Raw genomic sequence first — 15,714 nt, 5'->3', positions numbered from 1 at the left:
ATTTTCCAGGGATTTTAGGGTGGACTCAGCACTAAGTTGCAGAGCTCCCTCTACTTGGGAAGTGAGGGTGGGTATAAAGGGGCTTATTTTTGTGCAGGAAATAAATGGAGCCCTGACAGTATGTAAAACAAATATTTTTTCTTCAAAAATGGACGTTTACATGCTGATTGGGGGGTCACTACAGAAATGCTGTGCATGTTAAAGTGGGTCAGTGAAGATGTAGTAAGTACAAATATTACACTTTATTGTAACATGACTTAGGAAAATAATTAATATACCCTTGTGATGTTTAGGGAATATGGGACTATTTTGTGTACTTAAAAGTTTTGTTGAGATCATCAATCTAGATTAAAGTTTATTTGTCTGATAAAGGTAGGGAAACACATCCATGGGCCACAGGCAAAAATGAGCCTGTGGAGATCTTTGACTGCCTAAATCATGCATGTAAAAGATAACAGTAATTGCAGATTCAGCTCTGAGTAGAAGAAATAATTGCAGAAATTGATTTGGTTAAAAACCATCAACTACACTGAATCCTCCTGCCTGTTAAATTTAACAATAGAAAAAGGCTTTTAGAATTGGAAATATTTTGCTTTTATGCTTATGCCTTGTTTTTAACCTGTCCAAACCTTAGGTATAGCTGAAACAGAAAATGCAGCATAATAGAGATTTAACAAAAAACGAAAGAATGACCTATGCTAATGTAATGCTTTCTGTCATCTTTTGTATGAGTGTCCCATTTTGTCAAGTTTTCTAAGCAAAGCTCTTTAACTGTAACTTGCTTCTTAAACCAAGTTAGGCTTGATCTTGGATATATTTCAAAATAATTTAAATAAATCTCAACAAATGCTACTTGCTGAGTATTATCATTTTCATTAGTGCTTTAGAATTTCTGAGCATGTAAATTAATTTAGTTGTAGTCCTTATCAGTCTTTGAAGAGAATGTTAATTATATCTGGCAATAATTGTTTTGCAGAAAATTGGGAAATCAGCCTGGATCTCTTTGACAGTTTGTGATTCAATCCCACTTCATGAGTAAGCTCTGCCAACTGTTTTGTTTTTACAATGAAAGCTTTATATGTGTGGGGGCGTGTATACACATGCATACATATATTAAATATATATAAATATATGGAGTTCTTATAAGCATACTTACCCAAAAATGTAAGTATTTACTGTATTTCTTTTCTGCTCATTCTGAAAGCTTCACACTGTTGAATTAGATAAGCTTGAATAGAAAGAGATTGGGACACCAGTAATTCAGGATATTCTTTTTGAATAGGCAAAGGAGCTTTATTAAGAAAAGGAGATAAAACTGTTGTGCCATGGCTTTCAAAAATGTTCTGTGCTTCTGCAAAACAATTATTTCCAGATATAACTGACATTCTCTTCAAAGAAAAAACACTTATCTGGCTACTACAGGACGAGCCTGAATGTGGTGATGACAAGTGTGACATGGAACCATCGTGTTCTTGCTGCAGCTCAGGTCAGGCTGGAGTTCCTTCTGCAGGGAGTTCGTTTTCTGTCCTGCTGTAAGCAAGTGCACATCTGATAGTGCTGCTGTATTATATTCTGGAACAAATGAAATCTGCCAGCCATTATTCCAGTATATACAAGAAATTGCTTCATACTTGGACAAATCTTTATGGGTTATTAAAAAGTTACCAGTTTCTGAAAGGGAGTTCTGTAGTGCTGTGTCATTTCTGGGTTTTTAACTGAGTATGCTTTCATAACATGGGTAATTCAGAAGTGTACATTATTGGATCATAATCATAAGAATGACCTGAATTCTGTCTCTTTCATGTACACCAAGTTGAAAATAACTGGGGTCTAAAAGGACTATTGACAGACCAATGAATGTTTCAGAAAAGGAATCTGTATCTGGAAAGGTGCACGTGTAGAGGCTGCACACTGACACAGTAATGACCATTTATGTTTCTAACAGTCATTACAAATATTTTCCCTGGGATTTTGGATGATTATTCTTAGCCAATTGTATGTCTGTGAGTGCTTTTTGACTTATATTTTGGGAGTTAAATTACAGAGCTAGATATACTGTGTGCTGCTGCTATCCTGTCAGAAGTGCCCAAATGGAATTTCCAAAGATAGCCCTGAAACTGCCCTATGGCCAGGAGCACAAACAGTCTGCTTGCTCTTCCTGGATAATTGGGGTGTAACCTCTTCCCTCCCTACTTCACTTTTCCTTTTGCAAAAGAGACCAGCATTAATAAAGAATTTGATAAGGTTTTTCTTCAAATATGTTGGATTGTACTCTAAATGGCATTTCCCTTTCATAGCATGTACACTGCTCTTGTTTCCAGTAACACAGAAAAATGCAGTTTCATCTCATCTCTATGGCTACGTGGCATTATGCAATGTGACTTTTGAAAAATTGTAATTTAATTTTTTTCCAGGTAAATGAATTCTTTTGTTCAGTCTCAGGGAGAAGTAAAATACTGAAAATAATAGTATGAGAAAGGCTACATGGCTCTTCATGTGTATGATGTATAATATTTCATAAATGATTTAAATAATTGGCAGGAGTGAAGCTTTGCATAAAAGCTCCTCTGGAAGGGATTCCTTATACAGAACTTGCTGTATACATATCACATATCATATACATATACATATCATATGTATACATATACATATCATATACATAGCTGCAGTATAGGAGGGGTGATTGAATGATCTCTCCCTTTCTCTGTGTGTGTATATATTTATATATAGACAGAGAGAGAGGGACCTGTTAGATAGAAGGGACCTGTTGCCTGTGTGTTTTTCACTTCCATCTCTTTCCTTAAAAAAAGGAGTTACTGTGTTTTCTCATGCTAAGGAAATCAACAACATAGAACACTTGAGATCTTTCTGAATGACCTTTCTATACCTGTGAAGTTTGAATAAGCCAAATAACACCACCATGGGATTAAACTAAATTTTAAGGCCACTTGGGAGATCATAAAATGCTTACACATTTAACTCTTGGTTTGGTGAATAAAAAGATGATGTCTGTGACAACTAGAAATTTATGTCATGCAAAATTTTAAAAAAGGGAGAAAAATAGGGGCAGTGGGACTGTTGAGTGCCTAAAGGGCTGAAGCTGCTGAGCAGTTTGTGAGAACTGATTTATGAGAGTTCCAAGCTCAAAATGCAGGTGCTTCAGAAACAGCTATTTCTGTCTTCCTAATAAGTATGATACAGCAATGAAGACTCTCTCTTCCCTCCTTCCATCTGTGTTCTACAGCCATCTGTCATACCTTATCCCTGTTTAGATTGAAAGTGTTCCTGATTTATGCAGTGTTTGTATTTACAAACTAAACAACCAACAGGCTGCATGTGACAGAAGCTGTGGGACCCATGGATTTCACTTGGCAGGAATGCCCCTGTTACAAGAGGCCATTTTTGTTCTTGGAGTTGTTAAATTCTGGTCTCTAATGCTTGTCACAAAATAACTAAGAAAAAGCACAGTTGCACTCTACTGTCCTTAGGACACACCACCTCTGAATAATAACATATTGTCCAAAGGATGTCTGGAAACAACTGAGTGACCAGAATGGTAACACTTCCTAAAATATAACTCAGGCTTATCAATAAATAGATATTTTTTTCCTCTGATGACAAAGCCAAATGTCTGTTATTGTATATAACATATAGATGCTCTGTAGCCTTTGATGAATCTTTAATTTGACACAAATGGAATTTTTAACTAAAATTACACAAGCATTTATTTTAGATTTAAAAATGCTATTTGATCTACTATAAATTTATCCAGTCAAGTGTGTGTCAGCACTTTAAAGATAATAATGTTCCTTTTTCCTAGAGAGATATGTATTTAATATAAACAATAATTTAGATATATGCTTACTCAAATTATGACCAACAAACAAGTTGAAACTGCAAATGAATAACTTGGGTAAGATAAAAGTAGCTCAGAAGTATTCTTACTGTGTTCCTATGAAATATGATTGCATCAGGAGAGCAGCAGAGGGAACAGCATATAAAAATGAAAATAATGTTTCAACAATTTATGGGTTTTTTGATAGCTTTCCTTCAAAATCAGACCATGAAAAGACCATGTCTGCTGAAAAGGGGGCATATAATGTTGAGAGATTGAGTAAAACAAATGAATCTTTAGTTTATGTTTTTGCAATAAAAAATAGCACTGATAGTGCTAGAATAGTGCTAGGAAACAATCTGGATTTTGAGTATAAGAACTGTGCAAACTCAGGGATACTGGTCCACCTTGGGTTCTACAGTAAGAAGAAAATTTTAGTCTCAGGGATAACACTGTATCCTAAATTCCATCAAAACCTCATTTCCAGAGGTCATTGCTGTAGGCAGGCATCATCATCTCTGTACTGGAGGTGCCGACCATTGCTGCACCTGTGCTAATAAAAAGTACTTCATCAGTAACTCAGTAACTTCCACTAATTCTTCTGGTATCTAGTCCATAATCACAGCCATAATTCCATTGCAACGTGGAGTTTTTTTCTTCTACAAATAAAAATTCTAATGATTGCAGTACTTTATTCTGATCTTTCCCCTACCTCTCTTATTCATATCTTCCTTAGGCTTTTTTGCTCTACTTATGTCTTAGTCATTTCTACACCTCTGAAAGCGTTCTACACTCCCAGCTGCTCTGGCAAAGCATCTCTAAGATCCACGCTAATTACATGGGTGGGTTTGGTGACCACAGCTTAAATTTCAAATGGCAATATGCAGATCTTGAATAGTTTCTGTTCTATATCAGAACTGCATGATTTTGGAACACCTCAGTTTGAGCTTCAGCAGCGTACAGGATTTGTCTTTTAATAACTCAGTGTAGGAGAACTGCAGTACCCCAACCGTCTGCTTTTTGCTGAACTCTCTGAAGCAGCCAGTTTTGTCTTGCAGACGTGGCTGCTGCACATGCTGAGTGCTGATTGCAAGTATTATCTTAAGAGAATCACTTCTCAATATTTAGGAACATGACTCTTCTTTCAAAGGCATGCTTTTGGGCTTTTATACCCCTGCTGGCTTCGTCTCACCAGGAGCTACCTGTCAGACACCATCCTTTAGTTCCACAGCTGCCTTTGCTGCTGGGTTGTGTTTACCAAAAAAAATGAGGAGGAAGAAGAGGACTGTAAAAAAACCAACAATCTGCAGCTTCTTAAGAAGCAAAGAAAGTAACCTGGTAAGAAAAAGAAAACCTGTGCTGTAGTGCAAGCAGGGTCTGAGAAGGGCCTGAAACCAAGACTCAGAGCCTTTGGGCAGCCTAATCTGCTTTACAGAGAGCTGGTGAAAATTGAATGCAGGTAGGAGCCCTGCAAGAAAAAGTGTAAGCAGAATATTTCTGCCAGGTATTTTTCCTTGCCTACCAACCTTCTGTGTTAGCAGGTATGACAGGAAAGTTCAGTAATGGGTGTGCTGGGCAGGAACTGTGCAAGGTCTTGGAGATCTGGGGGGTTTATGTGCTCACAACCTGAACTCACCTTACACTCCTGAGTACCTGCTGCTGTACCAAACCAAATCCTTCATAAGCCTGATCTTCTTTCTTCACTTGTGTTCCTTATAATACATTGTGAATCACCATAATCTCTGCTCCGTAATGATACTACAGAAGTGCTATTTCACTCAATTAATATAACTGTAAACTATTATAAATTAAATAACTGTTAACGTACAAAATATGTAGTTTTCTCTAGTTATGCTCCCATGTTCCCAACTTTTCTTCTCATTAAAAAACACAAACTACTTTACATTACCTTTTATTTCTAAATTAACCCTTCTGTCTGTCAAGCACAGGCCATGGAAATGTTTAGGATCCTAAAATTGCAGCTGAACCTTAACACCAAAACCATGAATCCAATTAACTGCATAAAAGAAGCAGAACAAAATATTTCCAGTGAGATAAGGTTTGTGCAGAGAGGTAATATGTTTTCTTAGACCAATTGCTGTAGCTGCAAAATATTTCTACTAATTTTCAAATGTAGTCCTCTTCATGGCTGCATGGTCAAGGTATTAAAAGAGATTTAATGCAGGAAATAAAAATATATATTTGAAATTGAAAATACATTTAAATAAGGAGTAGAGCAATTTAAGTAAGTGTAAATAAGATGCAGAGAAATGTTATTTAAAATACTGCTGCTGTTACTTCTGCCTCCTGTTTTATCCCAAGGTCTCTTAGGTTCCTAATTCATGTTAAAGATGGTCATATACAGCTCTCCCACAGCAGTAGCATCACAGTCTGCTCAGGGATCAAGAAATCATGCTCTGTATTGTAGTCTGATCTTTCATGGTTTATAAAAATCTTTTTAACTGAGCTATACTCAAGTGATTAATGCATTTATCCTTCCCTTCACAGGCTGCTGCTGTAAAACATGGTTTGCCTGTCTCTCTTTGCTACACATATTTGCTTTCCGATTGCCCTGAAGATTTCAGAATAAATTCAGTACTGCATGGCAAAATACTGCTTTCCCCAACATGAAAATCTTTTTGTTTATGGTCAATAGTTCACTTGTATATAGGTGTCTGACATCCTGAAGGAACAAAAAATGGAAATAAGCTGTATTTGTGAGGTTTTCCATTGCTTTTCTCTTACCTTCTCTGTGGCTGATAAATGTAGTGAAATTTTGCATTGCATTGCTTCCTCTAGCTTGTAATTTAACAAAAAGTTTTACCAATACTTCTATTTGGTTCTATTGCCTGGCTTTTTCTGGGAGTTCTAAATCTGCTTCTCATCATTTCTCTATTGCTTCAGCATAGATTATGGTTTTCTTCTGGTTTTTTTTCACATCTGTCAAAAGAATCCTCAATACCAATGCATTGACAGGAGCATCTATATTTCTTCACCCTTACAGGTGAGTGAAGGATAGAGTAACAATTGTTTATAGGCTTCATTTTTCTTCCTGTGATTTCAGAGTGTATAATTTTTCAGCTGATTCAAGTAAGTTTTCTTCCCAAGATTATGTCTAAATGGACAGAAAAATTATGGGGAGATGAAAGTTCCTATGGTATATTTAATCCATATCCAGAACTGGTTGGAAACAACCCCCCCAGATTATTATTTATTTCTATCAAGCTAAAAGTTTGACACTTTCCTGTGGTGTTTTTGTTTGTTTGTCATTTTTCAATTGGACTCTCCCAATAAAGTCAACTAAACAGTGAGAAAGTTCACAAAAATGGACAAACCAAATTAGTAATAATCATACATGGATTTTTTTTTTCTTCTCTAAGCACTACTTGATAAAGTGGTAACAAAAAAAGAAATCCTTGAATTTGCAAGAACTTTATTATGAGAGCCACCTTCTCCCCCATGGCACAGTTACACCTCAGGCACAGTCATGCTCACGATCTGCACACCCTGAGTCTTGCAGCCCACAAGAAATAGAAGTGCCAGACTGGCAGGGAGGAATTCCTGTACTTTAGCAGCCATTTCATACTCAGTTGTAGGGAAATGTTATATAATTTCAAGCTGACAATTAAAAGTGTTTCTCTCTTTTTATTTTAACTTGTGAGTCTTCTCATTTCTTTTCTATATAGCTTAATAAAGAAATAAAAAGTATTCAGTTTACTTAATGTCAACCTCCATTATGGTATGCACATAAATTCTTCTGTTAAAATATGTGATTGTGTTTCTATCACTGAAGTCACCGATTGCTCTTAGTTAGAAAAATAATCAGCAAACTTTATGAGTGGAATAGGATGTAAAAGTGGGATTGGAGCAATGAAGAAAGCAGAAACTCTCAGGGGAGGAATGCAAAAAAGGCACTGCCAAGTTGAATCCTGGATCTAAAGCCTCCCCTAAGGAAAGTGCTTCATCTGCAATCATCAGTACTGAATAGGCTTTCTTTAAAGGCACATTGCATGTTCTGAGGGGAACTTATTCATTAAATGCTTTTGTAGTCAGACAATCATCCAGAGAGAAGGAACTTCACCTACAGTTACATCTCTGCTAGTAAATTAAACAGGTTCAGGAAACACTTCTTGGCACAGAAACTGAACTCTTGAATTGTTAGAAAAAACATGTTTTGGACTGGACAAACTCCCTCCAGCCCAGTTCTCAGGCATGTTTTGGAAACTGGCATAAGTTTGTGCGTATCCTCAACTGGACTTCTTCATGGGAATATGCTATTTTGGGAGTTGAGAGAGTCCAGAGGCACAAGTCAAGATAATGCTAAGCCATTTCTTCTTTATACTAGGGAGTTGTTCTACAAAAATTTAATGACATGTGCTTGCATCCATATGGTTTACAGGGCTGGTTATAAGTGATAAAATAAATGAGAAAAAGACCATCATCTCTTTTTAGTTCTAGAATTGGTACAATAGGGGGACATAACCTCTTGAAGTCAGATCCTCAAGTAGTGGGCAAGTTTTGCTCAAATGTGGGAGAAGTCCTGATATTTCACAAAGTCAGGCTAGTAGATGATTGACATAGAAATACTGATTAAAGGATGTTTTAAAGCCTTTATTTTAAAGTCTATATTTAATCTTTCTTCCATTTTAAAGTTTATATTTTCTATTATTTCTTCAATTTTAAAGACCAGAACTTAAATGAAGTAGTCAGAATTGTTTGTGCTATTTGTTATTCTGCGTCACAGCACTGACAATCTCAATGACAAAATGGATATCCAATGATTATGAGATCCTGTTGTGAGTAAAATGGGACAACAAAGTTAAAGTAACTTCAGTGAAGATAATGGAGTATGTGACAACTGTCTGGTTACTGAAGTGTCTAGCCTTGTCTAACCTTAGGTTGTACATGAAACAAAAACTACATTAGTAAAGGTAGAAATCTAATATTCTTGTGTTCTCTAGATTGTTTTTTTTTTTTTGCATAGTACCACAAAAGTTTGGGATGAGCCACAGAAGGGGGAAAAGTGCTTTCTTCTTAAAGGCTCTGTGACTTTGTAGTGAAGAAGATTTCAAGATTGAGACAACCTGAACCTTTGTATCACAGATTTTTTTTTTACTGTGGAATTTGTGGAGGTTTTTTCATGTTTGCATGCAGAGTATTAATGTATGTGTAAAAACGCCTATAAAACCATGTTGTAAATTGTTTAAGTTAATATATAAAATAAATCCAACTTAATTCCCCATAAATGTACTTTGTGTAATCCTATGAAGTATTATAAAGTGGATATAATGTGTTACCCTCTCAAAAGTCTAGAAATTGTCTCGGTGTGTCTATATAGAGTAACAGATGGAACACTATCAAGTCACCTTATTATAAATGTAACAGTAGTGTGAAGCTCACACCTGCTATGTAATGTCAGTTATTAGCTAATAATGAACCTTTGTGGGAGCTGGAGTTGCCATCCATGGTCAGGTGTTTTGTATTTCTGATTATTCAGTTGGATACTCAACAGAATCCACAAGGAGCACAAAAGAGGGAAGCAGCTGTAGACTCAGTGTCACTCTCAAAGCAGCCATACAGGGCTACTGGTTTTATTATTTTCACATTATTCCTGAATTTGGTTATTTAATAGGGCCAAGCTCACTGTAGAAATTTGCTTCCATTGGGGACTGCTGTGGTGGACAGAATTTAGCTCCCCCAGCTCAGGTAGTTTTGTTCTGCCCTCCCACCATGTGCATGTGATTAAGGCAGTGCCTCAGGCTTCAGTACTCAGCTGTTTAAAATTGGAGGAGATTGTGCTGCCAATAAAAGGTTCCCTCACTGACTAACTGCCCTGCAGTTCTGCTGGGAAAACGTGATGGGCAGGGGTGAATTGTCCTCCAATCCCAGTGTTTGTACGTGCCAGGTTTGCTGTAGAGGTTGAGATCACAAGTAGGGAAGGAGATGTGTTTTCTACAGCTTGAGAACTGAGAGGAGAGCCTCAGCTGCCTTCAGATGAAGTGCCTCATGCTGACACTTGTAAGTAAAGTTTTGGTATCTAGATTTACTTTTCAGGAGTGAGGTTGGCATTTGAAAGCTTAATTCTTACTGAAGACTTAGTTGGATATTAGCTCTGAAATGATTTAAAAACCCAAACCAGCACCTGAGAGTTTGCTAGTCAGTGCTCATTTAGCAGCTGTTCTTTGTAACAGACACTGTGCATTCATGTGTACAATGGTGGGAGCAGTAATACTGGGTTTCCAACCAGGGAAATAAAGGACCTTTGATGAAATTTAAAATGTTAAACCTAATTCAAGATGTTTAAGCTGTCTTTGCTACATACTGTTAGAAATTCCTGGAGTTTGAGTTTTCCTAAGAATTATTTTTAACTCTCTGAAATATTTTGTAGAGTTAGTGCAAAAGCCTATTAATAGCCCTGTTTTGAGATGTGGAAGCTGGAGCTCTTCTGTGGATGGGTATTTTTACTATTAAATTATTTTTATATTTTTGTTCTGTTTCTAGCTATGATGTTAATAGTGTCTGCCAGAGTAGCTCTATTTCTATCCTGAATAAATATAGGCTGTGTAGTACACAATAAACTGCTAAGTTATGTAGTTACAAATGAGTATATTTTCCTTGTTTGTTTTTGCATTATAATACATTATAATGAATTCCTCAATGGCCTCTTGTGTGTTCAGGTATATTCAAGTAACACTTTTCTATCCTTTGGAAAACATGTGATCATGTCAATAATAAATAAATTATACTGATAATCTTTAAAACCACAATAGCAGTCTTCGGTGGTATGTCATGAGGAAAGCAAAACAGAAGCTTAACACGTACTGGAAGCTATTTTGTAGTTTGGTTTGACAGGTATCTGTAGGTGAGTATAGAAACTTATAAAGAGGAAAGAACAGTTTGTGAACTGTTAATGACTGATGAATGCACCGTCTCTGTGGACCTGACTAATAGGGCCTCCTTCTGAAATCAACAGGAAATTGAATTTTATTTCAATTACTTTGTTTGTTTGGAGCTTTTTGTTTCTTTCGGGTCAAGTGCTTACTTGAAATCTGATCACCACATCATGGTAAAGGCAATTTTTTTTGGTTTTTTTAGTTCTGTAAATTTCAGTATAAATCAAGTTAGGGAAGCACAGAGGAATTGGGTGGGGCCAGGTTCAATGACTAAAGCTGAAATACATTTTCCTGAGTTTTTAAAGCACACACCTGGGGTTGCTTGCTAGGAATTATGCAGCAGGGACCAAGCTTCTATTTGTATTTCTGTTTTTAAAGAAATAAAGCACTAAATAACACCCATCTTCACCAAAACATGAATGGGAGCTAGCTGCTGCTAAAGTCTTAGTACCACAGGTGAGGAGAAAGAATTGGGAAGGATGAAGGCATGCACAGGAATTGAAGAGAGTAACTAGCATTACATTATATGTTGTGTGTATATATTATAACATTTTATATTATATACATTATGTATTATATATATGTTGTGTATCTATATATAATAATGTCTACATTATATGTTATTTTGAGTTATTTATACTTTGAATAAGTAAACAGAATAGTTGTAATGTTTTATACTCTTCTGCTTCCAAAATCAGTATAGCATAGATGAAGGAAAATAAGAGATTTGAAAAATCTGTATTTCATATTTACTTTACTCGGTTAGGGCCTTAATGTGGGCTAATTGAAATTAAAAAAACCAAAATAACAAACCACTATTAATTTCAGTGGGGTTTCCATAGCTCCTGATGTGAAAGCAGAAAGAACTGCGAATATACTGCATTTTTAAGGTAGAAAACAAATAAACTGAAGTCTGCTAGCCAAAAATCTATTTGAAGATGGAAACTGTTGACAAGTGCAAACATTAGACACTGCATCACATGGCACCTTATAATATAAATAGTGGTTTAAGTTTTACAACAGACTGCTTTCCTCTAACAGTTGGTTGAAAGATATTTCTAGTAGTTAATGGGAACCTCTTACAATAAAAAAAAGAAAAAAAATGTGGTAGCTTACTTATATGATCTGGCTTTTTTTGTGCTTAATGGCACCCACCTGCATCATGGCACTGAGGGCAACACAGATGGTCCTGTGATTAGACTGAAATGAGAACTTTCATCAGCTGCAAAGAATTCAGCCTTAAGGACACAATTGTTATTATCCTACCCTTTGGATTTGGACTCTAGCATGGTCTTGAACATAAGGAATGGATATTATTGAAGGGTTTGGATTATGTGACCCTGAGGTTCTTTGCATGGATGTTGTTTCTACTAATACAATAAGTAGATTAGCTGTAAAATTCTGATTACTTTTCCCCTCCTTCTCTTGAACTGCACTTTTTTCTAACAAGTCTTTTTGAGTACAATTTGGCAAAATATTTTTTTCACACAAAGATCTCCAATGGTCTTATCCATGGTGGGTATGTTCTGTTCTTTGGCACTGGCACCGGCACCCTCCTGCAGAGGGTCTGCAGCTCTGGGATGGGCTGTGATGAACTCTGCTATAAAGTTTATTCAGTGACAGCAAGCTTGATTCATTGCAGTGTTGTTGCAGCCTTATGGCAGCTCTGTCTTCCCACAGTGATTATTCCTTGGAAAGAAGATTCTTAGGCTACTGGTCCCCTGTCAGGACACTACTGGCTTTTGCTGGCTATCACAAGGCCCTCAGTCTTTGCCAGTGAATGAGTCACAAAAAAGATAAGGCAGGACCTGATGTTCCTTGTCTTTTCATATAGACAGGAATGGTGTGACATGTTGTTTAAAAAACTGTCAGCAGCTGACACCTCTTAGAACAAAAGTCCTGTCCTCATTAACAATACTGAGACAGAATTGGATTTAGCAATGTTGAGACAGGTCTAGAAGAGGTTCTTATTTCACACTGAATCCAAATTAAGGGCTAAGTTAAAAATGGGCACTTCTTGTGCTCTGAAGCATTCAGTGTAGTGACCCACATTTTGCAGTGCTTGTCTGTTTTCCTACAGATAGTCTTGCTAACTCTTGAGGAATACTTTGCTTTTCAGATCAAGTGAAATTATTTGTATACAAAATCATGTCCCTTCTTGTCAATTTCTTCAGGAACAGATTTTCTCTGTCCATATTTTTCATGGTTTTGAAACTACTTGAACAGAAATATCTTCAAATAAGTATGCAGGTTTAAAAGCAATTGAAGTCAGCATTTTAATCATGGTTATTCCATTACTTTGAACTCAGAAAAAGTATTTGCCCTCTATTGCAATTATAGCTAAAATAGGTGGGTACTGTAAGATTGTCTCCCTTTCTTAGGGAAATAGAAACCTGCTATGCTCCTGCTGGGAATGACATTCTAGCATCTCCAAATAAATACCTATGACAGCCAATTATTTCAGCTGGCTTTGGATAATTCAGATACTGCAATAAAGTGTTACACTAATTTTAAATGCAATTGGTTGAAATCAATTTGATTTGACATAGTTTTAAACAGTAATTCCATAAAAGTTGTTGTTCTCAATGCTGTTTAATAGTGGTATTTATAGATGCCTATGTGGGCAAGAGAGAAATAAAATAGAGATTATATTAAAGCAACTACAAATCTGAAATTGTTCTTAAAAATCATTGTTATGGCAATGAGATCAGGAGGAGACTGATAAAATGTGTTTGTGAAATTTTGTGTAGGGTAAGGTATGAAGGTGCATTGATGCTGAAGACCAAAGGTGATCACTTATAATTGTATGCAAATCGATTAAACTAACAAGAATTGAGAAGAGGGAAGAATAGAAAAGGAACAAACCCTCTGTTCTTAGGATGCCAGTGATGTTTAGAGAAGTTTCTTTCACTCCTGTTAATAAAAAGCAATAAAATTTCAGGAATAATTTGTAATGCAGTTTGCAGTTTTCTTATGGAAAAGGCTTTCAGGCTTTGTGTAGCAGCTAGTCCTGTGGTTTTTCCCCCTGCATACTGTTTTTCGAAAAAAAACTCACAAATAAATAGAGATGTCGTCTTAATTTCTTTGACACTTAAGCCCAAACACAGATTGAGATTTCTGTGTTTGTTCTGTTTCTGTAAATACACGCATATAGCAATGGCTTTTTAGACATCATGCTCTGAAGCACCTGCCTTTGAACATTTCTGGCCTTCAGTGAACAGGGGCGAGAAAGCGATCTATCCTCTGCAGTTTTACGCAGACCTAGGTGTATTTTTAGGCTGTTTCCCAATGAGTAAGGCGCTCGCAGCCGATGGCTGGGTGGGGACTGGAACCCGCGGGCTGCCGGTGAATGGCCAGGGCCAGATGCTCGCAGGCATCACGGGCTGCGGTGCGTGTGCTGCCGCCGCCGCTGCTGCTGCTGCCCCCGGCGGCTCCGCGCCGCGCCGCTGGAGCCCCGGCTCCTCGGGAATGCTGGGAATGTTGAGTCAGGGACTGGCAACCCAGACAGCCGGGCTCGCAGCTGACTGAGGGAGACTCGCTGAGGGACGGAAAGACGAGGGACAGGGGCACACGAGCCTCCCCCGACCGCAGCAGGTTCCTTCTCGGCAGCCCCTCGCAGGTATTCCGCGGCTCCGGCTCGCCCTGCTGCCTCCCTCCTCCGCGCAAATGGGATGCCAGCTAAACGTGATGTTGTAAAATCCATGTGAGGACGAAAGGCAGATGCAATGATTTGAAAGGTGAGAAGCTTGAACAAGAATATGGCTGGGATGCATGACTGTAAATTTTCTGTGATTGAGGAAATGCTGGATATTGCTTTTCACAACTGTCTGGTAGCTGAATCTGGAGATGAATTTGCAGAATAGGCTTTTTATATTGCTTTGGAAATACATCGTAATAAATGGGACCAAGTGCACATCTTATTCTGGTAACAGAGTGCCTCTCCCTACAGAATCGTCAACCAGAAGCCTCTCTTGCAATTTCTATTAAAAGCAGCCATAGGACTCTATTTTGTAATATGTTTTTTTTTTTTTTTGTGCTTAAAAATACTATTCTTGTTGTTAAAGTTTTCTAGAACAGAATTGATGGGTGTTTGAAATTCCTAGCTTTATACCTAAATAACGGATAATGTTTGGTGTTTTAAAAACCGTGTCAGGAAAAAAGGTGGGAGATTTCTGTTCCTTTCTAGTGGCTGGCAAATGGAAACAGATGCTAACAGGGTATTATTTTTCAGTTGTATAATTAATGAATACTTACAGGGGTCCCTCATTTATGATGCTGGGGTTTATTATTTTTTTTTTTAAGAGAAGCTCATTTTAGGCTGGACAAGTGATGAATGCGATGATGTCCACGCCTATGTTCACCAAAGATACATAGATATTTTCCTGGGAGCACTACGGTAGTAATTTGATGAAGAAGGATTTTTTTTTTTTTTATTAGTGTGTGATTGATTTCTAGGCGGCTACCTGCTAAGCCTTGTGATGGATGGATGGATGGGAATCTATTCCCTTAGCGGCGAATTGCTCTTCCCGTGGTGATGGACACGCGGGCCGACCACTGGCATTGGCAGACACGAGCTCGTTGCACACGAGCGCGGCCAATAAGTGCAGCCAAGGGGTGGGCAAATCCTACTTGCCAGGGTTAGTTTTCTGGTCGGCTTTCTAAATCAGTGGTTTCACTTGGCTGTTGTCGTTCGGGATTTGTTTTTATTCCCATCCCTGGCCCTCCAGCCCCACGTGCGTGTCCAGGGCGGCCGCCTCGAACGCGGCCCCTTCCCGGCAGCCGCCCGGGCGCAGGCCCCGCTCCGCTCCCCCTCCTCGGAGGGCGGGGAAGGGAGGGAGGTTCCTCTCCATCAAGTCGCTTCGGCCCTGGCATTTGGTTTTCCCCGTCGCCAAGCCGAGGACGGAGCGGATTCCCCGTGTCAGCCCCGCCGCCCTGCCCTGAGGGGAGATGCTGGGGATGCGCTGCCGCCCTCCTCCCTTCCTCCGT

The 15,714-nt window shown here is 38.1% G+C and overlaps 1 protein-coding gene and 1 long non-coding RNA gene across 14 annotated transcripts in view; both read left to right on the top strand.

Moving 5' to 3' along the window:
- The first annotated feature begins 203 nt into the window (after positions 1 to 203).
- On the top strand, positions 204 to 6,518 carry LOC118691704 (uncharacterized). Its single transcript, XR_004981060.1, has 3 exons — positions 204 to 222; positions 977 to 1,035; positions 6,344 to 6,518. It is a non-coding gene; the product is annotated as an uncharacterized LOC118691704 (long non-coding RNA).
- Positions 6,519 to 14,141: 7,623 nt separating this feature from the next.
- The window catches only part of ERC2 (ELKS/RAB6-interacting/CAST family member 2), a 407,210-nt gene continuing 405,637 nt past the window's right edge, over positions 14,142 to 15,714 (top strand). For 11 of the 13 annotated variants that reach the window (XR_004981047.2, XR_004981046.2, XR_004981043.2 and 8 more), the window contains exon 1: positions 14,143 to 14,465. The gene's annotated coding sequence lies outside the window, so the exon portion shown is untranslated. Of the gene's footprint in view, positions 14,466 to 15,714 lie in introns of all 13 variants that reach the window. The other 2 variants (XR_004981048.2, XM_036390910.2) reach the window with 1 other exon arrangement.

Source organism: Molothrus ater, chromosome 11 (genome assembly GCF_012460135.2).
Source record: "Molothrus ater isolate BHLD 08-10-18 breed brown headed cowbird chromosome 11, BPBGC_Mater_1.1, whole genome shotgun sequence".
Lineage (NCBI taxonomy): Eukaryota > Metazoa > Chordata > Aves > Passeriformes > Icteridae > Molothrus > Molothrus ater.
Note: the sequence above shows the minus strand (reverse complement) of the source record. Positions and strands in the feature narration are given on the sequence as shown.